This window comes from Balearica regulorum, chromosome 13 (assembly GCF_011004875.1).
Source record: "Balearica regulorum gibbericeps isolate bBalReg1 chromosome 13, bBalReg1.pri, whole genome shotgun sequence".
Classification (NCBI taxonomy): Eukaryota; Metazoa; Chordata; class Aves; order Gruiformes; family Gruidae; genus Balearica; species Balearica regulorum.
The window spans coordinates 11613184-11639932 of NC_046196.1; the positions used below are offsets into that span (position 1 = coordinate 11613184).

Here is a 26749-nt window from a genome sequence, read left to right on the forward strand (position 1 = left end):
CGCAACTCCCTCGCTTTCGCCTCAGAGAAATAAATACACGGTTGCCTTTAAGAGAGCGGCAATTTCCTAAATACTTGTGGTGTCAGATGTGTGCCTGTGAGTCACCCTCCGCTTCACCCTTCCACCCGCGCCGTGGCTGGGCCGGGGGCTCCTCCAGCCTGCGACGGGTCCGCTGCCGCTCCCGGACGGGCTTCAGGCAGCCGGGACGGACGAGGGAGGCGTCACGGCGACGAGGACGCGCGGCCCGTCGGCACGCGGGCTCGAGGCCTGCCGCCGGCTGCCCCAGCCACGGGGCCCGTCCGGCCTGGCAGCCCCAGCCACGGGGCCCGTCCGGCCTGGCAGCCCCAGCCACGGGGCCCGTCCGGCCTGGCAGCCCCAGCCACGGGGCCCGTCCGGCCTGGCAGCCCCAGCCACGGGGCCCGTCCGGCCTGGCAGCCCCAGCCACGGGGCCCGTCCGGCCTGGCAGCCCGCCGCGGCCGTGGCCCCGTCTCGGGGACGCTGTGGGTGCCCGGCGGGGCGCAGGGGACGAGCTGTCACGCGGGACACGGCAGGGGCTTGCGAAAGGAGGCCGCGGGCAGGGCCGGGCCCCGCTCGCCCCCGTCAGCGCCGCCGCTGCCCGTCCCTTCCCGGCGGGCCGCGGCCCGGGCCCCTCCTCTCCCCCGGGGAGTTTCGCCCCGGCCGGGTCGGGCCCAGAGACGCCGCCCCGGGGGCTCTGCGGTGTTGGCGGGCCGCGGGGGCACAGCGCGGGACCCGGGAAGAAGGGCGGGAGGAGAGGCACCGGCCGCGGTTCCAGCCGGGCCGCTCCGCGGGCACAGCGGCTGCTCCCGGCCGGGTCCGGGCGCTGCGCGGAACTAAGCCGCCACCCACGCGCGGGGGATCCGCCCCGCCCCGCCCTCCCCGGGGCCGACGGCGCGCGGAGGGGAGGTGGCGCGAGGCCCGGCGGCGATAGGGCCCCGCGCCGTGAGGCGGGAAGGAGCTGCCCCCCGGCGGCGGCCGGCCCTGAGGTGAAGTAACGCCCGGCCTGTGGCGTGGTGCCCGGGCGTCGTGTGGGGAGGTCAGCAGGGCTCCCCGGTCGCCGCCCGTTCCCGCCGCCACAGCCGGCCCCCTCCGCCGGGGCTTCGGGCCAGAGCGCCGCCTGCCCGTCGGCTCGGCGGCCGGCCCGGGGCTGGGCTGGGGCTGCGCCTCAGGCGCGTGAGGAAAAGCTGCGCCGGGTGCCGTCGCCTTTGGCAGTTCCTGTGTGCGCCATGTCGTGGGGAGGGTGATGCCCCCGGGAGACCAGAGCTCCCTGTCGCTCGTTGCCCCCGTGCCCGGTGTGGCACATCGACAGCAGAAATTAAACATCCCAGAGACAGTGATTTGGACCCGCACATGACTGAGATGATGAAGCCCAGGCCATGAGGCAGCATGTCTCATCAACATGGCTCCCAAAGCACCTCAGCTGCCTGCAGGTGCAGCCATGTAAGTCCTGTGTGGCCCCCTGCGCAAAATGGTTGATGGGGGCAGCTCTGAGGGTGCCAAGAGGCTTTGCCTCCTCTCAGCGCGGTCTGTGCCAGTCTGTGGAGTGGAGGAAAGGTAAGGCTGCTCCTCCGAAATCCACTGTGCTGGTCGGTGTGCAAACGCTGCTTGGTATGGGTAAAGGATGACTGCAGATCAGGATTAAGAATTTTATTTTTCAGTTAGGTGTAAATCGGTGGATTCAGAGCTTTTTTCATGACTTTTCCAAGGGAAGAGTTAAGTTCTAGTGGTGTTGAGCAAAAATAATGCCTTTAACTTGTGCTTCCTTCCTCCCCCAGCCCTGCAGAGCTGTACTCCCATCAGGTATGATGTGCTTTACTCAGTAATGCCGTCCAACGTGTAAAGTGGGGAAACACTGTTATCATTTGAGCAAAGATTATTGCAGGGTATATGTGGGAGGGACTGTAATCTAGTGGTTAGAGCATGGGAATACAGTCCTGGTCGTTTGAGTTATGTTCTGAACTGTGACTCACTCTGTGTGTGTGTGTGTGTGTGTGTGGTTTCAGCAAATCATTTATGGCCTCAGACAAAGCAGATTTTTCCATTAATTTAAATGAACTGTAGATTAAACAGGTCTTCAGTGGCAGAAGAATCAACCATTCTATGATTCAAAATTAGGATCACCTATCTACCACGTAGGTGTTTCAATAGTTATATAAACACAGCATGCCCTGGAATATTATGAAGGGTAAATTATTGATAGCAGGAAAGTGTTTAGAGACACTTGCCTTAAACACAGTGCCAAAGTGAGCAGCATTCCCTAATCCTAACCCTAACTGTAGGCTGAGCCTTCGACAGGGCCCCCAACCGCAGCCTACACAAAAAAAGTTCTCAGAGCACAGTGTTCTTTGCAGCCTCTTTGTGCTCTTCGCAGCCTGCATTTTACTTTGGCAGCCCTCTCCCAGTCCTTCCCAGCTGCAGCTCTGCATTTTCTCTTCCTCCCAACCTGAACCCTTACCCCTGCACACAGCTGAGCCTTCGACAAGTCCCTAAATCATTGCCCAGGTGAAAAAGTTCTCACAGCAGTGTGTTCAGGGACGTTTGCCTTAACACCAGTGTCAAAGCAAGCAGTACTGTAATGCTCCGGTCTCGTGTGACCCCATGCCTTGACTGTTTCAGCAGTGTTTAGGCATACTTTATAAACGCTGGGTGGTGGAAAGGATTTTTATGCACTGTCTACTCCAAATATCACAGGACAGTTGGAGCTGGAAGGAACCTCTGGGGATCGTCTAGTCCAGCACACTCATGTGAAAACAGCTGCCAGTCCATGCTGCTGCAGAAGAGGATGGCTGGCAGAGGCTGCGCTGCTGCAGCGTGCCATGAATGCAGCAGGTAAGTGTGGCTGGACTGTGTGCAGGGGGCTAGCCTCACACATAGCATTCCCACTCATCTTCCTGCACACGTGCACCCCACACCAAGACTATTTATCCTGGCTTGGGCAAGGGCTTGAGCAGCTCCAGTGCTGGGCTGTGGGTGTGTATATATACTCAGTGGCATTTGTCTTCACAACCGCGGGGTGGCTTTTTGAAAGTTTCCCACCGAGCCTGTTCCTTTTATACGCAGCACTGCTGCGATGCTGCCAGCCTCTGCCCATCCTGCCACGCAAGTATGGCTGTGCAGTCCTTCCTTCTCCACCCCTCACCAGTCCCAGACACAGGGTTGGGGACACAGAAAGGATGAGATGTGGGGGTGGACAGCGACTGAGAGGCCGAGCGAGTAATCACATGTTGGGGAGGAAGGGAGTAGTTGTCTGCTGTCACTGTGTACAGAGTTGAGAGATTGCTCACAACCATAGCAAAGTCCTGCAGCAGGTTGGGGGTGGTGGAGGAATGTCAGGATTTCTCAGTGATTTATTTTTTTCTGCTGTGATGGACAAATTGCCCCTGGGGAGCTTGCCTCATGCACCTGCTTCAGGGGGTTGGAGGATAGGAACAGTTTTTGGAGTGGAGTGTTCCACACAAATTTCCACACTGAAGGGGGGCAGTGCAAGATGCTTTGCTGTTAGGAGAAAGCAGGTGCTTCTCAGTGCTTTGCACTTAGTGGTTTGAATTTACTGGTTGAATTGGGTTTGACCCAATTCAGTGGTGAAAAGAATGGCAAATGTCTAATTGAGTAAAGGGTGGAGGAACAGGCCCACTGCCCTCATTAATGATAGATGAAGTAAAAAATAATGTTTTATACGTTGACAGCTCTGGTTCTGGGCATCTCTTTCTTCCCCTGTAATGACATCTGTGTTTATACAAGAGAAATCACATACAAACACACACCTTCCATGGAAATACCACTGTTTCAGTGCGATTTACTGTATCATATATGAGGTAACTGCATTTTATAGCTGAGAAAACACTTGGTAATAACAAGCATATCACAAGAAACTTGAGAAAAATCAGAAAGTCTGTTCAGATAATTCCTTCCAGCCCATATTATATTATTAATAATTTCTTTTTTATGGTAGTACTTAGTGTCTCAAAATTAGAATATGGATCCAAAGAGAGAAAGCCCTTATCCCAAAGAGTTTACAGCTTTGCTGGAAAATCAGCATCATAGTTTATTGAACACCTGTATGTCTAGAGTAACCCAGTTCTGTGTAGGTAACCTGAAACAAAAATCAACTATTTGGAATACAGATTTTTAAATGTCATTATCAGGTTTCTCCTGGAGCTGTCCTGGCAGGGTAAAGGCAGTGTGTTTAGACTACCTTGCCTGCCAAGTACTTTGCTAGAGACTTCTACAAACTCCCTGTTATGCAGGATCAATATGCTGATGTCTTAAGGACTATATGGGTATACCTGTTTAATTGGAAGGGAATCTTCACAAAAGAGAATCCCATTCATTTAGTCTAAATATTTAAGTGCAATTTTCTTAGTTTAACACCATCCTATTTTACTTCAATATTGCATCTTGCCTCTGAAATTAATAGTTAACCACGGAGAAAGACAGGTCTGGCAGAATGGAAATCAGGCATTACATTATCCCATGAGTCACGTACATGCAGAGAACCAAACAAGTGTCAGCCAATGGCTTTGAGCCCAAAATATGTCAAAGAGGAGATGCGTATCTTCATTTATATTAAGTAGATAGAAAGCTTGTTGCAGTTCCCATTAAACAGGTTGGAGTTCTGCCACTGACTTCAGTGGGAACAGGATTGGGCCCATGCGGTGGAAGCTGGCTCTGATTACCTGCACTGACTGTATTTTCTGTGCAGCAGGGCAACTTACATTTTAACAACAGTTTCTAGTCAACAGAGAGATTCAAGACCCCCCCCTAGTTTTCAGCGTTACTCCTTCCTTTATTGGTTTGATGACTTGACTTCTCCTTCGAAATGTGAGGATGCTTGGTAGTAGGCAGCAATGGATGCTTTTCTGAGTGCCGCTTCACTGAGAGTGTAGCAAGAGACTGTAGAGGGGGTCCAGCACAGCACCTTTTCTGAGCAGGACTTTGTGATTTCTAATTATTTACATTTAAAATAAAGAACCACATTTAGGAATTAACCCTACTTTAAGCATTCAAGCCACTTTCTCTGGCAAAATCCCATTGGAGTCAGGGAAATTTTTGGCTGAATAAATGCCTCAAAATGTCTCAGAACTTTCTTGAATACTGGAGAACTTTTGTACCTCAGTTTTCTCACTCTTGGAATTCCCTCCACAGCTTCTAATATCTGCCTGTAGACCTGCCTCAAGAACCAAATAGATCTTGGCCTGCTGATATGTATTGGATCCACCACGTAATTTGTACTGAAGACCCTCAGGGAGAGGAGACAATGCAAACAAATACCAGTAAGTACACCTGAAACAGCAACTGTGAGATCAGGGCTGAATGCCAAACCTGCTGTTGGTCACTAAGTGTCACGTATTCTAGCTTTTATATACATGCTTATAGTTGTCTCTGTCTGTTTATTTTATTTCCATTATGTTGTCATTTATACAGTAGGGTTTAATTTGCTTTGGTGCAACCAAGTTCAGTTTGGTGGACTGAGAACGTATATTCACTAACTTTTAAAAAGTTATTTTCACATTTTTATTGACATGCCAGTTCAGTTAAAACCCTGGTGACAGAGTCAGGCTAAAATGATTGTCTGTTGTTGATTCGTAATTGTGCAAATTAGCATTTAGACTTCTAATAAAATAATATTAAATTTAGAAGACTATGTGCCAGTGCTGCTTGCTTCATTCCAGTCAGCAACCCTCCTGTGTTTACTGGAACTCATGTTAAATATCAAAAGAATGGGATTGCCAGAATTTTCATACCAAAAATTTCTTGACCTATCTTATTATTGGTTACAGAATTGGCTTATTCCAATTGTTTCTGGAGGCAAGGGGGGTTGCTATTGACTGCAATAAAACTAGGATTTGATTCCCTAGACTGCAGTTTTAAGAATAGCACTGTATTATTTGGCTTGCTAAGTGAGGAATGTATATAATAACTCTATTGGCAACATTTGTTTGAAAAAATCAATATATGATTATCACATGAAAGCATCGAGTTCTGATTTTAAGTGAACATGTAGGGAATGTAAATAAATAAAGCTCTAGGTATACTGCTTTGTGTTTGCATTGTGAGCAGTAACATTTGCAAATATCACATCAAGAATTCTGAGTTGATAAAACCAATTTAAAGGTGGCCTTTGCTAAGGCAAATTCTGAGTGGATGTGTCATGAGACCATATAACAAGATATAGGTCATTATATAATATGTGAAGAATGTCATTCACTATTTTAATTTAGTTCATGTAATTTATTTTGTAATTTGATTACCAAGTGGTGTAGAAAATCTGATTTTTTAGCTATCAGTAGTATAACTGTGACTTTTATTAGCTAATTTGTGTATGGATGATTTCCTTAGAATTTTAAACAGTGACAGATGTTTCTTGACATGACTGGTGTTCGTCATGACTTTTGTTCAGTAGCTGGATATGTTCCTCAGTGTTACGTCAGTGACCTGGATTATCCCTGCAAGAGCTCATGAGCAACTGGCTGAGAGAGTTTTCATGTATTCATTTAATCAAGTGAAATTTGCTCTTCCCCTTTCAGTAGCAAATAGGAGAGGATTTCAAGTAATGAAAACATTTTAGGGCTCAGCTGAACAGTATATATTTTGGGATGTGTATTTTGTGCTTATAACTGAGCAGTGGTTTTTAAAGGCTTACGTACTTCTGTGCAAGATGCCTGCTCCGTGTCTGGTATAGACTACAGGTGTCCTTTCATCGGTTTTGCTGGGTGTTAATGGTTGACTCAGCGGGGGCTTCCTGGAAGGACACTGAGTTGTGGCCAGCTATGGGCAGCCATCAGTGAGCAGAAGCATAAACAAGGCTGTTTGAGACAAGGAGGGATATATTTGGAAGAAAACATGATACTGAGGGAAAGTTAGAGAACAGAGAAGAAAAAAGGCTGCAGTTAGGATGTAGAAGTGAGGATATTTAGAGTTAGATTTTGCCGGTGGCAAAATTTGCATTGAGTTTAACTGGATCGGGAGCAAATGTTCAGGGAGAGGAATCCAGGAAAAGGAGAGAGAGGGCCTGAGAGAGAACAAGCTGTCTGGCATCTGCTCTTGGAGGGCCTAGCACTTGAAATGGTATCCGGTCAAAGCTTGGGCATGTGTGTGTGCTTGGTGATGGCAGGCAGGGTGTAGGCGTGCCGAGGCTACTTTATTTTTTTTAGCTTTCATGCTCTATAAGATAATCTGTTTATTTAGAAAAGCATATTTTTGCCCCAGTCAGAGTCATTTCCCGTGAAAAGCAAAGCGTTCTTGCTGGAGGACTGCTGGGTTTTGTGAAATATGAGAACAACGAGAAAAGTTTCAGAAAATTTTGAAACATAGGGGAATCCTTCCCTGCATTTCTTCCATTACAAGTGTCCCACCCATAATTCCAGTGTGACAGAAGAACAGAGTAAGGGAACAATTCAAGTTTGGGGTATGTGTCCATCCTGGGCACCCTTTTATGGTGTACAGTGTGGAATATATCCTCCCACTGGAGGAGCAAACACAAGGATGCAAGTTAAACTGGCTAGCAGCTATCATGTTAGCAGCTAACAAAACTGGGAAACAAGCTTTCATGGAAGATTTGTCAGAGTGTGCTTGTCGTCATAGGGCTTAAAATGCAAAAGTTATGTTCTGATATTGCTGTTTACAGTGGCAAACTTGCCCCATAAGCAACTGTGAATCCCAGTGATAGCATTCACATGGCTGTGTGTGTACAGTGCAGCTGGACACAAATTGTTGCTGGAGTTCATATGAAAATGATTCTTACACACTGAAAATCTGGTACATTGTTGCACATACAAATTAAGCTGTTGTTTACGTGTATGTAGACTTTCATGATTTGGACACACAAATACAACTTTTCAGGAAGATCTTGAATTCTGATTAAAATACAGGTCAAAGGATCAAAAGATTTTCAAGCCAAATTATATTTTCTGGGGATCAAAATGTATAGTCTGTACTGGAGTTCCTTTTAAAATAAGCTTTATAGATTTCATATGTGACTACATTAGTAGAGTCTATAATCTGTTAGCAGTTATGACTTCTGGACTTTTGCAATTTCAGTAATTTTATGTGCTAATAAATGGCTCATAGGCAGCTCCCTCTTCCCAGCCAAAACAATAATGCTGACTGAAGAATCAGGAGACTTAAAAAGAAAAGAAAAGGAAAAAAAAAAAGAAAATAAGGAAAAGAAAAAAGAGAAGCATAAACAAGGACATATTTTTTTCATTTTTTTGTCTCATTCCTTTAGCTTAGTGTACTTGAGCTAGGTTTTCAAACTTTCACTATGTTCATGCTTTTTAATAAAAAAGCATTCATTCTCAGGAGGTCAGGAAAACATTGTTTGCCTTGAGAACTGTGATCAAATTGTAAGTTGGCAGTGTTGCAGTATCATCTTGCATACCCAGGTAGAGCTGATGTATGTGAATTGGCCAGTGCAAATCTACCTGCCTTGCTGTATGTACCCAAGAGCTTTGAGTCTCCAGGACGGTCAGCATTCATTCAGTTCGTGTGTGGGGGTATGACAAGATACACCTGTGTGAGGAAAGTCAGCGCAATACTTCCAAAGCAGTTCTTGTGTAGAGGTATACTGGAGTCACTGGCAGTCAGTGGATGGGGGCGTGTGCCAAACACCATCCAGAGGCATAGAAGAGGGTAACAAGCCCAGACTACCTTAACTGTGAAAGAGTGACTCAGCCGTTTCTGCAAAGTTTTGAGTTTCAGCAGAATATTTTTTCCGCTATGCTGACAGCTTTTCCACCCACGTATTGCATGTGTGGCTTTGTGCCACAGAGGTATTTTAGGATTAGAAAGCCTAGTGTAAATTTTTAAAGTTACGTATGAAAAAAGGTGCCTTCTGAATCTTAAAACATGCAGATTGTATGTAGAGTGTAGGGAACAGAGGGCGCCTTTGAAAAACCTAGGGCTTGGAGGAGATGTATCGCCAGCTATCATTTACCTATTTTTATTTATTACACCAGAACCTAGTCAATGATGTTTTCAGACAACCTGTATCTACAGAAATAGATCTACTCTGAAATCCCCTCAAAGTTTTAGAATGGTTTTTATCATGGGGCAGAGTTACTCATTCACATACCTGGTATATACTTTTCTTGATCCTGTTACTGTAAGGCATTCCCAAGCAATCCTGCAGGGAAAACAGAGAGATGTGCAGGGAATTAAACCTAATAAAATAAAAAGATTTCTTAATCTGTCAAGTGTACTGCAATATTCAGTGAGTTACTATACTCAGCTGAAGATGAAATTGGATGGAGTGTGCTCGTAATATTATTTTGGCACATTGAACCATTACATGAGAATACATCCAGTCTGCTTTGAGCAAGTCATTTGTCAGTTCTTTATGCAAGACTGTAATCCTTGCTGTCACTGTGTGACTGCTGCATGAATCAGGCATGGGAGGACAGATTGAGGAGGAGGACAGTTAGGCGCATGGGTTTTGCTTGGTCATTTATGTCTTTAAGCAACCCAGCTGTGGAATCCAAAGGTTTGCTCTATTGTCACAAATTTTTTGTTTATGCCACAAATGCTGATACAGCAGGAAAAGCCTCTATCAAGGGCCTCACCACATCATGGGACTGGAGAAGAAAAAGAGCAGAAATCCAGGGAAGTAATGCTAGTGACCAGTAACCACCGCTCTATGGCAGATCACTCTTGTAAAGCAGGCAGGGCTATGGCTTCTTTTGACTCTGTGTCAGCTGAAGGAGCAGTAATTCATTTGTGATGTCTGCAGCACTCCTCGGCTTTCTTTGGTGTTTGGATTTTGGGGTCTGGGATTGTGTTTTGTTTTGGTCATTTATGAACTTACTTCCAAAGAAAAGATATAATACAAAATGACAGCATATATTAAGCATAAAAGCATCACTGTCCTCTGGGAGCTGTCGGAGAAGAAAATGCAGAGCCACTGAAATGCAACCCCATCAACTGTTAGAAGTGCCCACCAGCAGGTCAGCAAATCTCTGTGGTCATTGCTGGACAGATGTAAGAGAACCAAGGGACAACTGACTTTTGTCCCTGGCTAGCAGGAAGACGCCAGCCAGGGAAACAAACTCACCCTTTGTCTCACCCTCAGGCTGCAAATGGACCAGGAAATAAGTCCTCCCAACACCTTGCACTGGATGCTGATCATATTTTTCCTGTATCATGGTAGGGCAACTTAGTTCCTCCATTGTTTCATACAGTAGTGTTAAAAGAAAGGGGAGCAGTCCTGCTCCATAGCTGGAGCTCAGCATTGGCACAGTTTATCACTCTGGGCTGAGTTTGGAGATTTGTGAGGCTGAAATTCAAAGTGAAACTCAGTGGATGTGAGTGCCATGGGAACCAGAGCAAGCAGGAGGTTTGCATGGATCCCCTTAGGGTTGGAGCTGCTGAGTTTCATATGGCGCTAAAAAAAAAAAATAGTGTCTCTGGAAAAAAAAAAAATCTGTCTGTGTCTTGAGGCAACTGTGGGCACCTTCAGCCAGCACCTGATTCACTAGCAAACAGTTACCTACAAGGCATTTCAGCTGGCAGACACTTGTCCTAGGCGCCGTAGGCCGTAAGGGCTGTTTTCAGTTTAATCTATTTTAATGTGGTGCCTTATTCCAAACTGCTGAGTTCTCACATTCCCGAGCTGTCATGGTAATAGGATTGTGCAGTCTTATTGGCTAAAGTTTTCCACCCCAAGTGCCAAAAGTTAGGCTCCTAAATCCATATTCAGATTCCTTAATGTGACTGACGAATCCTGCGGGAGTCAGGAGGAACTGGACGTGGTCTGCACCTTGGAAAACAAACCAGGCCATTAGGTGCATCAACAAAGCCTGGCTGCAGGCACGCAGATTTTCAGATGTGGGCCACCATATGAATGGATCGAGCCCAGACTACAAACATGTATCCCCAAAGGTCAGAAAGGTTCAAGTGCAGGGTTACTTATTCAGCCCCACTGTACCTGTTGCAAGATGAAAATTTATAGCTTTTATATGGTGACCATGTGAACTATTATGCAATGCACAGGGTGGCTTTGAAAGCAGCCATTCTCCTTCCTAGTATGGCTGCCTTTTTATCCAGAAAGGCTACTAACGTTGATATGAAGGAGAGAGGCAAAGTTAATGCAAGTGGGAATTTTGTCGGGGATTTGGAAATGGAGTGCATTCAAAATTGTAGCAAATGGCAGGGAGCAACAGCATGCCTATCCCTTTCATTGACTTTCTGTCTGTGCCGCTTCTCTACCCGTGATCTAACACTGCATATTTTTACTCTACTACCTTCTTCTGCTATTTCTATTTGTAGCACCCTGCTAGACTTGTATCCAAGCCAATCCAAAATTCTTCTGAAACTCCCTGTGCTAGCAGCAACATGAAAGCAGAACTCTGCAGTGGCTACAGCAGCTACGGTAGGGCTTAACTAAAGTTAAGAGTGGTGTCAGTCACTTCAGCCTTTTGAGTTACACTGAAAATGGAAATGCCATCTGCCAACAACTTGCAAAAATTGTGTTATGGTGTTTTTTTTCATGACAGGCCTGAAAATACTCTGCATGGAATTACTAGCCAAACTTGAAGCTGATGCTCTTTTATTGCTTTGTTTTATATGGAAGGCTTGTTTTCTTGTTGTTGTTATTGCAAGATAACACATAAAGCCATGAAAGTACAATGCACTTTCACCCAGATGAGGCAGAACTTAGTACACTTTAAAGAGTGTTTTACTGAAGTGTGAAAGTGTCAAGCCATTTTTTTCCTCCTATTTTCTACAAAGGGGGGGAAAGCAATTTTCAAAGTGTCCTGTCCCACCAGAAGACAAAACAAATTCCCATAGAATATGTCCATTCACTAGCCAAAAGACCTATAAAGCTTCAGTTAACCACATCCTTTCATCCAAAGAACACACATGAAATGAAAGACCCTTATGCTAATAGTGCCCCCCAGGCACCCCAGTGCCCTGAGCTATAGGAGAGGTGCTGACTGACTGCGGGTTGGGGTGCAGGAGGCTCAGTACAGGGCACAGGTATCTGAACAGGAGGTGCCGCCATCTCTAACCTCAAGAGCCAGACCCTGGAGCCAAAAGCAGTGCTCTTGTGCCAAGGCTTCCTAGCCCGTGGACAGGGAGGAGTCACCAGGTCAGGCTGCTGGGATGGGTTGTGGAGATTGTAGCCTGGATGAGCGTGTGTTCCCAGGGACCAGAGCAGAAATGCTGTACAATGGCATAGCCCTTCCTTCCCCCTCATTCTCCCTGTTCACATCTGGGCTACATCCAGACCTAACCTAGACATTTGAGATATCTGTCTCCCAAATAGAGAGCATGTTTGATGTCTAGAGGGCAGACTGAAAATACAGGTGTTTCTGAAATCTTCTTCCACTCTCACATCCCTGCCATCCCATCAGAGCACAGAAAACTCACTCAAGGCCTCATGCTTGAGTCCTGTAAGGACTCTGAGAGTCTTCTCCCCAAGGACAGTGCCAGCAATACCTTGGAAGTAAGAGCAGTGCTTCTTCCTTCTGGCTGGTGTCTGTCTTCTAAGTCACTGTATTTTAGAGCATTCACTGAGGAAGTGGGAGACCTGGGTTCAATGCGTTCCTCAATTTGAGAGTGCTCGTCTCTCACTTCCCATGAGACTGTCTAACTGTCAGCTGATCAGCTACTCTGGGTGAAGCTCTTCAGAGTGAAACCATGCTTTCCACTAACGGGATGTTTGCTCTCCCCATCCTGCTGTTGGCGGGCAACTTCTGTTTTAGAGTGAGGTGATCAGAACTGCTTAGCGTGAGGAGCCTCAGGCTGCATTTGGTGTTCTCAAAGCTGTTTTGCAAGACCCCATGCCTTAAGATGTTCAGAGAAGGGGCACCTCGTCTCTCGATGCCCATGGAGGATAGCGTAAAGTGCATCTTCTTGGAGATCCTGTTCTGGGCAGGTGCGGAAGCAGAAAACTTGAATGTGAACCAAGCAGAAATCACAGCGTGCAGGTGGCTGAGAGATAGTGACCTCTGTGACTCTGGACTTAAGTGCTTGAGTTCAGTTGAAGTCTAGTTTTATGCACTTAAGTCCTTTATTGGTGGTAACTCCTTAAAACCCAACTCTGCATTTGGCTACTTCATGTGGACGGATCCTGGCAGATCAGCCAGGATCTTTACTGCTGCTTTGATAAACATTTCCAAGGTTTATTAAATGTGCTCTGTGACGTTCTTTTGTGGAGACAGTAATTTGACAGTCATCACGTGAGAACCTCAGAGTTTGCCATCTGGCCTGGCAAGACTTTTTTCTCCTCACTATTAATTAAACTGAGGTTATTGCAAAATTTTATTATGATGGTTATGATTTGTCCTGTGATAACGCTGGGGCTAATACTGAGGCGTGCAAAGCACCTTCCACGCTGGTGACGTTAGTGGGAGGTGCATCTAAGCAGCACCTCTTTGAACTCTGGTGTCAGCTCTAATAACAAAATGTCAGGACCAATTCCTGCTAGCCCTAATCAGGCACCTTACCCCAGAGCGGGTTCTTCTGGTTCTGAGGGGATGGTTTCACAAGGAGGAAGATGTAGCTGGGGGGGAGGAAGGGGGCAGCTGCTTGGCCACAATAGTGTCATATAACATGTCCTGGCAGGAGATATTGACCACAGCTTTGCCCTGTTTGGTGAGACTCTGACCATTCGTGGGAAAGTAGACCGGCAACAACAGATTGTTAGAGCACAGTGAGAAAGGAAAGGAGGGAAAGGCAGTAGGGCTAGAGCTGAAATCATCTGCAAAAAACAGGTGCTGATGATGGCTGGGGTGAAGAAGGAAATGAAGCTTTTCTGGTGATGGAACAGGAGGTGACTGTAGCCTATCTGGGATGGACGTGCAGTATTTGGCAGCTTAACCTCTGTTTCCAGTCCACACTCAGACTCAGCTCAAGGCCCTTGAATGTCAGAGGCTCTCGCTTGTTCTTCAGTGGTCTCCAAACTGTGACTTTGCAAATATGCTGAGACCAGTAGGTTTGAAGAAGATGGCTGGGCATGAAGTTGGTGAGAAGTCATCCCTGGCACTAACTCTTGCCATTTTTCCCTTCTCTGTCAGACTTGAATGCTTCACTGCTCAGAGTTAACAGCTTCACAAGAGATACAATAATACTTATTTTTACCCAATCCCTCGAAGTCAAGGGGACTGGAGACAGCATCAGTTGAGATGAACAGCCAAGAAAAGTAAATCATCCTTGGGTCAGGGTGAATTATTTGAAGAAGCCACAGATGGCAAAGATGTTCATGAATCAGCAGTTTCACAGACCTCTGCCATTCAGGGAGTAATGTGTGTAAACAGACATGAAAACAGCACAGAGGCCACAGAGCTTTTCCAGATCCTTCCTGTTCCCTTTGCACTGCTGAGGGGAAACTCCACAGAGGAGCCACAGAGGAGGAGAGGGCTGAGGTGCTGGGCACTGAGCTAGTCCCAGGAATGGTCATCCTACACCCTCTGCTGCAGCTGTGCAAGAGCCAGAGAACAGGGTGGTTGGCGAGACACTGTTCCTTGTGTCCCTGTTCATCCAGCAGCACACCTGGGTGTGCTCTTCAGTGTCAGAGCTACCGACAGGCCTGGTGTCTGAAATAAAGGGAAGGAAGGAAGGTGTTAGGTGAGGGCATGAGCTGTTGCACCATTGCACCACTGCAGGTGCAGAACAGCTCCTTACATTTGGGTTGTGTGGAGCGGGGCCCACCCCACTGGGCAGCCACTTGGCAGCTGATGGAGGTGAGGAAGAAGGATGCAGCAAGCCATGGTGACGCTATCCTGCTCTTTGATACCTGCATTGGAGGCATGTGCCCATGAGTCTAGGACCTCAGCAACCATCAGGGTACTGATTTCATTTTGTAGGATCGTCTGTCCTTCCCAGTTGTGCGAGGGAGACAGGACAGGCAGCAGAGGCCACAGTACCTCTAGAGCATAGAGTTCACAGCTGGGTGAGACAGAGCTAAGAGAAAGGGGGACTCTGCACTAATCAGGAGTGGCTGTGCCTGTGACAAACGGACGAGTAGTTCTCCCCATGCAAAGATGCCCTCTCAGGCTCTCAGCAGACTCAAGCAGCCTTCCCTTCATCCTGCCCTTTATTTGTTTTTTCTATCACAGTCACAAAAGCTCTTCAGAAAGCACTAATTCCATGGCTCTGTGAACAACTGCAGGCAAAGGGTGTGTGTCTGGACGAAGCATGCCTCACCCTGCAGAAACCCCCAAAACTCCTGCCAAGCTGGTGTGTGGGGATTCTTCCTGCCCCTCTTTGATGTTTGCCAAATGTTGTGCCCAGAGAGTGCAACACCAGAGGGCCGTGCAGAGGACCCCCCGCCTTGTTTGTCTTGTGTTGTGTATTCTAGGATCTGTTGGCTAGGAGGGCTCCCAAGGAGACGCAGCATCACTTCCATTCCTGCCCAAATGTAAGCCTGAGGGCTGCTTCTGCTGTAGGATAACATGTCAGTGGTGAGAGCTGGCCAAGCCAGAGACTGTGTCTGAATTGTTTGCAAGACTTTTATAGACTGTCTATCTGGGATGAAACACAGAGCCCGAATCTTCAAAGCACTGTGTGGGATGGCAGCTATGGGACTCCCATTAAAGTTACTAGGCATCACATCACCAAAAACTTCTGTGACACCAGTATGCTTCTGCAGAGGAATAGCTGGTGCTGGGGCTGCTGAGACAGAGGGAAATGGAGGAAAATGAACTCCACCATGGCCCCAAAAGCAACACCTCACAAAATTTCAGCCGTAAGGCTTGTGTCTTTTTTTATAAGGAGCAATTATAGTGGGTTTCACAGGAGATGTAAAGGAGTATGTGAGACATTGGGATTTATTGTCAGCAAACGAGGTGCTTCACATTCCTTGCAAAGTTGGAGAACATCTAACTTAACTCTGTAAAGAACTTGAAGGAGTTAAGTGGAGTAAATTGGATGAATAGGACTGTGAAGTTAGAGCATCTGGTGGGCATCCATCTTTCCAGAGAAGAGAAAAGGTTCTCAGAGAATGTCTTCACAAGGCATAGAGCACAGGGAGTGAGCACAGTCACAGAGTGAAAAGTTGCCCACCAGGCAAAGACCAGTGATTTTATCATAGACAAGGAAATCGAGTCAGTCTGGTCACAGTGTTTTCTGTACCTCTTAGAAGACACTGATGGATGAAGACTCAGTGCAGATAGACTCTCTTTTTCTTACTGTTTTGACATCTTTCAGGCTTTAACATGAACTAACTACTATTATCCTAATTTTACAGCTGGGGACAGACAGATTACGTGACATGCTCAAGATCACATGAGCAGTCTCTGTCAGAGTAGAGAAGCTGCACCTGGCTCACTCAGTTGTGAGGCTGTTGCTCTTGGCACCGCGTCATCCCGACTGCAAACACCACATCCAGATTGACTTTGCCTGTGTCTCTTCTATGCCTACAAATGGTATGTTTTTTGAACAAATGAAAGAAACAAAAAAATTACTCCTCCAATTTATATGTCCAATCCTCTGTACGCTGTGGCATAATGTACCTTAGAGGAGTCTGTAATTAATACAAGTAATTACCCCTTGCTGCAAAGACTCTTCGGCATCACTGGTTAAGAATCTAGATGAAACTTTCACCTTGTTTACTGAGTGCCCAATGTGCGATTCAGAATGGATTTGGGTGATATCTGCAGGATAACAACTTACAACCAAGATGAATACTGCAAAGTCCTTGATGCCATTGTAATGATTTGGCCACCACTGGATCTTTAATACCGGTAGAGGGAAGTCAGGGAAATAATTAGGTAGGAAAAGTAGTCATCAGCTATTGCAGAGGGGTTCCTTGTGTTTGTCAGAATTTGCCTCCTCCACTCCGAAAGGTTTAATATAAAGGCTGACAAAGGAGTGGGTATCCATAGTTTGCTGGGATAAAAACATGTGCAGGTTCTAGGCACGTTCATGGTCTTCAACTTTATTGAAGATTAGCAGGAGTGGGATTTTCCAAAGTGCCCAAGGGACCATTGGTCATGGATCCCAAGGCACAAGACATCTAGGGCACATATGATACTCCCATTCTAAGCAGTGCAGCTACTGAAAGCCCAGCTTTCAGTGGAAGAACTCATCCTTGTGACTCCAATTCCCAAGCCTACTACTGACTTCTGCTGCTCCAGATATGTGCTGTGGGCTGCTGCTTTTAGCTTGGCAGCGTTGCCAGAGGCACTGGGCACCTGGCATTTCATGACACCAAAGGAACAGCCATTAATTGAAACTCATCAAGCAAACAGCCACTTCTACTTGCTGTGGCTCTGTTTTTAGCTCTTCAGCTCTGAAGCAAGGCTGACAATTTTTGCTGGTTTCTCAGACCTCCTGTTGAGTTTTGTTAATTAATATTTGTGAAGTACATAGATGTTTTCAGGTTTATGGTGATCCAGAGTATTATTATTACTGCTGGTATTATTAAGGCTAATAATACTGCTAACAACCTTAGTGAGCCTGGCAAAAGTCAATTTGACTAAAATCCTTGCCATAGATGAAAAAAAACTAACTCCAGTGATGTGAAGGGGGACGTGACTCAGTTACCAGTAACTGCTGTTTACAAGGGGCAGGAAGAGTATATTTGCTCAAGTGAAAAAAGGTCAAGGCAGAGGCCCATTTGCTGTTTGTTAATAAGTAATCTAAAGTACAACACAGCTTTACTGTAACAAATCAGCTTGGTTTAGCTTTTCTTCCATCACTATTATTTCCAATCCAGTTCTGGACTAAAATGCCAATTCAAAAATGATCCACATTCTCATAGATAATTTTCAGCATCTCCAAATCTATGGAGAGGATTTGTAACCGGGAACCAACAGCAACAACAAAAAGTCCCTTTCCATAATTTTGCTAGTGTTTGTCTCGGGACACTGTAAGCAACCAAGGTTGAAATATCAGATAGGGCATTATTTATCCCCTGGGAAATTCTCCTTTAGGCTCAGATCTGTGCATCTTCCCTATGGAAGTGTGCCAGTCAAGAGCTGTGGTGTGGCTGGCCCGCTTACAGCCACCCCACTAAGTTACTGATGTAATGTGCAAACCACCTACGTCATCTTTGAGCCTGGCTCACAGTCAACAGTTAAAATTCAAACATGGGTGCTAGAGAACATCCTTCTTCCAAGTGATGAGCATATGTGTGCTTTATGCATTGTGACCCCTCCACTGTCATTGTCTTTTGCAAAAAAAAAAAAAAAAAAAAAGGTCATTTTCCAAGCAACAGTTGTCTTTAGCCACCAGGCAGTATTCTGGAAAGGGGCTGGAGTCCGTCCTTTGTGGTTCATCTACTGGCTGCAGGTGGGATTCACTAGAAAATGGCTTGCCATTAATGAGCCTCTTAAACTGCTTATCAAAAAAGCAATACTTGTGCCAGCTGCCAGTTCACCACAGTTTCTCATTTGTAACGCTTGGTGTTCATGTCCTTCAACAGTACTGGCCTGAGGCACGTAGCTAGTCCTCAAAATAGGGAATATGATGTACACAGTGCTAGAGCAGACATAGCCAAAGCACAGACAGCATGGCGCTGTTGGCATGCAGCCACAATGCTGGTTTGTGAGGGTGTTTTGCCTTATGCATAGTTATTTCTTGAAGGAAGGTAGCAGAGGTGCACACATGTGCACATGGTCACCTTTGGAAACAGAAACCATGCAAACTACAATTCCTAGCTTCCTGAAATGCAATTTTGAGAGGCAATGCTCCTTTAACAAATCAGCAACCCCTGCTCTGGTATTCCCAACTGCGTGTTAACCCAGGGGGGAGGGAAAGAGATTGGTGAGGAAAGATTTTCCCTGCAAAGCAGGTCACATTTGGCTGTGACCTCAGAGCATCTTTCCAGTGCCAGAGCCTTAACAAAGAGTCTTCTTGAGCTCTGTAGTCCTAGAGGGCACCAGGGCCTGCCTCCAAGGCAGGGCCACATGAGCAGGCAAGGAGAGGAATGGCTTTCTACAGAGCTGCCCTCTGGCACCAAGCAGAAGACAGTGAGGCAGCAGATGCTGAGATGAGGAAACAGCAGAGCATACAGGGAGGAACACATGTGGGAGCTCTTGTAGGGTCTTTGTAGCAGGATGGAAAGAGGACTCATGCAACTGAGTGCTCACACACATCAGAAGGCAGCACCAGTGGGTCCTGCCTGCCAGGAAAGGGGTATTTTGGATGCCCCAGAACCCTCATGTTTGACTTACTGTTCTGTGTTATTGACACAAGAGACAGGGAGGAGGAGTGGAGGACACACGGTTGTCCTGGGGAAGCCAGGCAAGGCTGGTGCTGCCCTGTGTGTCTGTACCTGCTGATGGGCTGCAGCTGAAGTGGTTGGCAAGCAGTACAGTTCGCAGAGATCCTTGAACTGATCTGCTGTGTGCAGGATGTTCATCCCAGAACACCTGTGTGGGCAGCAGGGAATACGGTGGAACTGATGTTCACTTTTACGAAATCTGGCTGAGCTGGGGATCTGGGCAAATATCTTGTAGCTTAAGCAAGGTTAAGAGGATCATAGCATGAAGTCCTAGATCCTGTGCTGCTCTGAAGGAGCACGTGGCCATGCCATACATCACACGTCGTGGCAGGGAGAGCAGTAAGTGTTACTAGCTGGCAGCCTTTGCCAGAATGGTGATGCCACATGAAAATGCACGTGTTCATTACTCATGAGATACACATTTACTGGCCCATCCCTGCCTTTCTATAGTAGTATACACCCAGGGTGGCGGAGCTTTCTACTCCTGTCCCTGGATGTTGTGCTGTTTCCTCTTGTTGGCTTTGTTCTGGGTAACATCTGTTGTTTCTGAGTTGCCTAGTGAGTTGCAGGAGTCTTTAAAAACACTGAAATGCTATACTCTTCCTCTAAAGAGCAGTGAGGATATACTTCTTCCCCTTACAGCAATGAGAAAACTGGGGTACCAAGGATGTCAGGTGACTCTGCTGAAGCAGTGGGATTAGTAGAAAATGTTAAATATTCCCTGAATCCAATCCTATGCATTACTCATCTCTGCCATGCTATGTCATCCCTCAGTGGCATCATGACAGTGAACTTCTGGTCTGTACAGTCTTTTGCACACAAATGAGAGGCATTTAATGAAAAGCCAGCTCAGTGCTGCAAACGCCACCGTGGAGACATATACTCTGTTCTAACCGGTAGCCAGGATGCCTGGGAAAATATGCAGGTGGTTTCAGAAAATCATAAGTAGCCTATTATCACAGAGGAGGGAGGAGAAAAGCCCTCGGGTGATTTCCCCCATGACCATCTGTTAATTTTCCCTGAAGCCATTATTGATTTGCACGGGGTGGCATACTAATGCCCTGCAAACGGTGCTGTGAATCAGAGCTCTGCACTGCTGCTGCTGGACCAAGTAAGCCTAACTGACAGGAAATAGCATGGGGACATGCTTCCTCAGCTTTTACCTCAGAGCTTCATCCAAGTGGCGATCATCGGCCTCGGAGAAAGTTCTTCTGTTTTCCCATAAACACTGTGCTTTGCTGCACCTCAGCCTATGGAAGAGGTGAGCTCCTCTTGTTTACCCACTGGCTGCCTTCTGTACAGTTCATATAGCCCATAGCCCTTCTCATAAAGAGAGGTCTTGCTCATAAACTGCCACAGTTGCATACATTTAGAGATACTCAGATATGTAGCTATGCTTCAGGAGTAGCCCAAGATCACCACACAAAGGCTATGCTATTTTAGGGGTCAAATGCTAAGACTGCTCCTTGTCTGCTGTCCCCTTTAGCCCTTACAGTTTGACCAATGCGTACACATGTGCGACACAATAAAAATACCGACCAACCTTCATGGCAATGAACATCAGCCTTTTGTATGTGTCCCGCGGTACCCATAGCCCTCCGTAGCTAATGGTAGTCTTTGGGTTGGACCCACCAGTGACTGTGTTTCTGCTTCTGCTTTGTGCTGAGCTGTGGGGAAGATGAATCTCTTAGAGTAGCAGCTGTAAAGCCTTACAGCTTGGTTGGTAGCTGCCCCTGCTTTTAGCTGGAGAGTCCCTAATGTTGCCTGACAATGGCAAACACAATCCAAAGATGAGCTGTGGCATTGGTGGTGAAAACCTGGTGGGGCTTATTTTGGTTGGTGTACACAATTCGGAAGCACATTTCCCATCTTTCTCTTTCTTTTTTCATTCTTCTGAGATACCAGAAGGAGATACTGCCCCTAAGTCGTGGCGTGGAGGCAATGTGAACAGCTTTGTTCTTTATCCTGGCATCTCAGACAGACGGAAGCCTGAGAGCGTTTATTGGAAGCAACTTGGCCTGTGGCTCTCTCCTGGTGTTTTCTGTGTGTGTGTACTGGGTGTGCTGAGGGGTTTCCAAAGGAACTTTCTGAGCGCTGCAGCAGATGGGGAAATTCACTGTGGAGCAGTTGCTGCAGTAAGTGAAACTTAGAAACAACTTTTGCTTTGCATTTGGGAGCAAAATGTGGCATTTTCCAAAGCATTTTTGTGTATTTGGTCCAGGGCAGAATTGTCAACTTCTACCGTTGCAAATATAATTTGTGTAGTAAAAATGGAAAACCACCAGACCAAGTGTACACAGTCATGAATTTGGTCCCAATGGAAGCTGTCCAGTTGGACGTTTCCTCAGAGAAATGTAATCATTTGTGCATTTTTTGGTAAAATAATCCTTCTATGTTTCTAATATCTATGAGCAATGCAAACAGATAGAGAAAGAATCCTGCTATTTAATGATCTAAATATAATTTTACTCCTTTTTAGAAGAAACAAAGCTGTTTCCCTCCTCCCCCAAATGGTCCTTGATGAGACAAACGCACCAATGCATGTTAGGGAGAGAGTCTTAGAAGGGTGGGAGTTAGTGTGCTGTTGAGGTAGGGGAAGACTTTGTTTCTGTGTAGAGATAGCAGCAGTACAGATTTTCTTAATGGCTTTCTCCGTTAGCACATGCTAATTCATGAAACTCCTCATGTCATGCACCAAGACCTGAGTGCCCAGGCTGAATAACTATGTGGTGTAGCCGTTTGCAGGTGCAATTACAAATTTTTGAAGTTATACCCAAGATTACTTTGATGTCTCAGTAGTAAGTTGTGTGTTTCTTGATTTCTAGTGCCCAGCTTCTGACTTTAGAGCCAGCAGTCCCTGCAGTGTGCTCGAGGCAAGCCTGGCACTTCTACACAAAGGCCAAAACGTTCAGAGAGACTAACAGGAAAATTTTAAGTCTGAAATGCTGCTGCAGTGACCCAGCCCAGCAGTTCCTCTGGGAGATGACTACAGACAGCAGCCTTTCTGTCACAGCAAAGATGTCTAATCTGAAACATGGATTACCAGCAGCCAGGAAACGACGAACAGGATCACTGTTCTCCTCAGGCTGTTTGTTTCCATCTGCCACCTCTAGCAGAGCACCCAAACCACAAGGCAGGGAGCTGGACACTCCTAGCCTGCTCTCTGCTGAGAATCTGCTGCTCTACAGCAACATGCTGTTGAATCATTGGTCGGGAAAGCAAGTGCATGTGGGGGTGCACGGCTGTTTTTTACCTACTGGTTCAAGCATTCACATGGGAGTTTGAGATTCTGGACTCTGCTCCCAGGACTGTTTATGCATTTTACATGAAACAGTCACCAGGTAACATATAATCCCTGATCAAAGCCCTCAGGGGATTTAGGCAAAGCAACGCCCAGTTTCTGGATCCTGATCAGACTTAGGTGTGAATTGGGCTGAGCTGCTTGGCCCTGTCGGGACTGGGGCAGTTCTGGGCATGCACGAAGGTGGAACTCTAGATAGCTGATGAGCTTGAAAGTATTAAAAAATGTTGGAGATTGAAAGGGCCAGATAGTGGGAAGGACCTAGGTGCTGCAGTGGGATATATATGCCAGCATTTCAATCTGAAGTGCAGATTTAGGTTAAAACATTAGGTGCTCTAATAACAAAGTCCTCTTACAGGGAAACAATTGTTCTCACAGATTCCTGAAGTGGAAACTTATTTACATAACCATTTTATGTGCTTTCTTAAAAAAAGAAGTCCCATCCTAGCCACTGCATTTGCTTGGATTTGTTTCCACTAGACTGCATGTGCTGAGCTGCACAATGGTGGCTGCCGTATGAATAGCTTGTTATTCTCACCAAGCGTGACAACTGCTGTAGCGAAGTCAAGAGCAACCTGCTCTAACGTAAACTGATTTCAGATTGCCCCTGGCAGTCCCAGCTACCTCATCTAACCTCTTTTTTTTTGCCAGACTTTTTCTTCTTTTTTTCCTTTTCCTTCCCCCCCTCCCCCCACTGAAGACGCACCCTATGCTTTCTTATGTTTTATCATGCTGACTATTGTACTGGTGTCTACAGCCTGCATTGGAGTTTCTCTGGTATTATTCGTGGTGCATTCCAAAGCCACGTGGACCCTCCAGCAAATGCAGACTCCAGCTGCCTGTCCACTCCAGGGATGAGCTCCGTAGTGGCTGATGATTGTACCCAAGAATACCTAGCTACAAAGCACCACAGATGTCTATCTGGCTCTGATGGGGCTGTTGCATCCTTGATACTCCACCTGCATGTTTGGAGAGTGCTGCAGGGTTGGATAAATGTGAACAAAGAGAGCTTTATTCAGAGCGACACTGCTGTCATGCTGAATACATGCCAGATAGCGAGTGGGAAGCAGTTGTGTTGGGAAGGGAGTGGGGGGCATCAGGGAGTGGATTTGGGGCAGGGAGTGCTGTGGGAGAAGCAGTCCAATTTGCTGATCATAGCTGCCAGATCGGTGTGTATGATGGGTGTGATATAAATTACTATCTATAAATAAATACCACAACAGCATTTTAATGAGGTGTTTTCTAGTAGCACTTGTCCAGGCTGGTAGTGTTATGTTAAGGCTGGAGAAGTATCTCCAAGCAAGCTTCTTGGCGAAACCTTCATAAACACAGTCTCACCCAAGATCTAACTATGATTTGTTTGGATAAGAGGTTTTGCTTGTTTGTTTCTGAACATACTTTCAAATATGTTTGGGGTTTCACTTTTATTTATTTATTTTTTCCTTCTTGGCCCAGGTTTTGTGTTCTGTGGCCCAGGTCACAGAACCTAACTGATGCAGAGATAGGCGACAAATCTGGTGCCTTTTCTGAGCATTTGTTGTTCTGATAAGAAGCTTGCAGAAAGGCTGGGGCTTTGGGGTGGGGGGTCATTTGGGGCTGTGACTCACAGGAGTGACTTGTGTCTCTGCAGAGACTGACAGGTAAAAATACCCTGGCTCGTCTCAGGGAGTGTTGTGTCCTTTGCTTCTCCTGTTGTGCTGACACACCTAGCATTGCAGCCAGTGCTATTTGGAGGCATGGTCTCATGGATTCAAACCCCATGTTTGCAGTGTGGTTCTGCTAAGACTCAGCAACCAACTTCGATACTATTTTTTGTTCCATGGCAGCTAGCTATTTTTCTGAACTTTTGGTAGCCCAGACTGCTGGACAAATGGCTGCACATAAATAGTGTACAGCACAGAGTGATGGATGGGACTCAGCCACATGCACTGTAGCAACTCCTGTGTGTTGTAGGGTTGCACTGCACACATACACACTGTTTATCTGTCCTGGTCTATAGAGTCTCCCGACAGCATCGTGTCAGATCCTGTAGGGCTGTCCCCTGCATGCCTGAGTACACAGGCTGCTTCATACCTCTATGCCAGGGCAGATCCAGGCCTAGAGATGGGCTGTGGTTTTAGCTGAACCAAACAGATCATGGTGGGAGGCAAATACTGAGGCAGGGGGTTGGGTTTAGAGGCCAGATCTCAGGCATTGCTTTCACAACATTTCAGGCTAAAACAATGGTTTCATCAGAAAGCCTCTCAACATGTTAAGTTGCCACCACAAGAATGTGTGAGCTGCATATATCCAAAACAAAGCTGAGAAATAGTCTTTTTAATGCTAACTCTGAACTGAGGACTTTTTTGCAAATTTGACTCCTGTGCATTAATGGACCTCTTTTCTGCTCAATTTGAAGATCTGAGAGAGAAAGTTCAGTTCTTTGATGTTTAAACATAACATCTCTGAAGTCTCTTGACTGACTGTACTTGTGATGCATATTCAGAATTCATTCATATTATAAATAAATAATTGGCAGGTGGTGCTATAGAGATAACAGCTTCCATTTTTTTTGAGAAATCATTAACTCCAGCCAGGTCTCCCTGATCAAAAGCTATTAAAAAAACCAACCCAAAACACAAAACCCAAAGCAACCCACAAAATATCGGTTAGAGGGACATCTGGAAGGCTGCACTCCAACCTCCTCAAAGCAGGGCTAACTTCAACAGGGCTTTGTCCATTCAATTTTTGAAATCTCCAAGGATGGCAATTTCACAAACCACTCTGGGCACCTGCTCCAGTTCAACCACTCTTATTTTGAAGAATTTCTTCTGTGATGTCCAGTGGAATTTCTCCTGCGGCAACTCGCGGTCATTGCTCTTGTGCTGTGCACCTCTGCGGAGAGCCTGGCTCTGTTCTCGCTTATGCAGCCCAGGGTGCGATTAGCTGTCATCACTGCAAAGGCACGCTGCTGACTCCTCTCCAGCCTTTTTGTCCACCAGGACCCCACCTCCTTTTTTTAGCAAAGCTGTTCTCTAGCTGCTCAGTTCCCAGCCTGCACTGTAGCACAGGTTTATTCTGTGCAGACTTTACATTTGTCCTTGCTGAATTTCAGAAGATTTCTTTCAAGCTTGTCATCCAGATTGCTGAAGACTACCTGAATGGCTGCCTTGTCCTCCAACATGATTATCTGCGGCCTTGATTCAATGTCGTGCACAAACTTGTTGAGGAACCGTTCTGCTCTGTCATCCAGATTGCTAATGAAGACTGGCCCTAGCATTGCAACTTGAGGAATGCCATCTGCTAAAGCCAATTAAATGTCTAGGTGTTGACCATTATTATCCTTTAAACTTCATGGCCCAGCCATGAGCTTTTTTTAGCCAGGTTGTGGTCCATCCATTCAGGCAATTCCACCCCAGTTTGGCCCATATAGGAAACAATGTCAAAGGCCATGCTAAACCCAAAGTAAGTGACATCCACTGCTTCCCCCACCTTGTCCATCCAGCTCGTCATTCTAGCACAGATGACAACCACATTGGCCAGGTCCACTTTGTCTGTAGTAGATCCATACTGTCTGACATCTTCATCTTTGCCGATGCTTTGACTAATCCCTTTCAGAAGAAGCCTGTTGATTACATGTGTTGAGTTTGTGAGACCTTCAGCATGAGCCTGCAATGTTCGTTGAGGGAATTTTTGGTAGGCAGTGGCTGAGCAGGTCAAAATCAGAAGCAACCTATTTCTCCTCTGTTGGGCATCTCTTTCTTGCCAGCATCGCCACCAAGGACAATCTTCCTGCCGTTGTTGCCGTGGCCTTTGTGTTACCTCAGGACAGGAGCCCCAAGGGGAGGAAATGGGAAAAGAGGAGGAATCAGGCTACCAGGCCAATGCACAGTGGAGTATGGTAGCGTCAGATCCTGGTACCTGGCAAGGATTCAACTAGTTTGAGTAAAAGGGAAAAATAAGGAAGAAGAAAGGGTAAGGGCATCTGCACAGAGTACTAGGAACTGGCATGGTTGTTTCTAGAGAGCATGAGTAGTTCAGTCACCAGGAAGGGCCAGGCACTTGCCAAGATACACATTTGCACAATGGCCTATAGTAGTTTGAATTCACAGGAGACGGTTGAGTTTCACTAGGTATAACTTTGGTTCACTGGGGTCTGAAGTACGATGCTGAGGTAAGTACTACTATAGAAAGTAAGAAGATGGTTGGAAAGCCACCAGGTCTGACTGTGGAGCCAGAGCAGGACAAATGCTGCTTTACCAAGCTGGCATGCCCTTGGGTAGCTT

At 46.4% G+C, this 26749-nt stretch overlaps 1 long non-coding RNA gene across 4 annotated transcripts in view; it reads left to right on the top strand.

Moving 5' to 3' along the window:
- The first annotated feature begins 2324 nt into the window (after positions 1-2324).
- LOC142603688 (uncharacterized) overlaps positions 2325-26749 on the top strand; it is a 31123-nt gene continuing 6698 nt past the window's right edge. For 2 of the 4 annotated variants that reach the window (XR_012837581.1, XR_012837582.1), the window contains exons 1-2: positions 2325-2847; positions 5164-5291. This is a non-coding gene — a long non-coding RNA (uncharacterized LOC142603688). Of the gene's footprint in view, positions 2848-5163; positions 5292-16204; positions 16383-26749 lie in introns of all 4 variants that reach the window. The other 2 variants (XR_012837583.1, XR_012837584.1) reach the window with 2 other exon arrangements.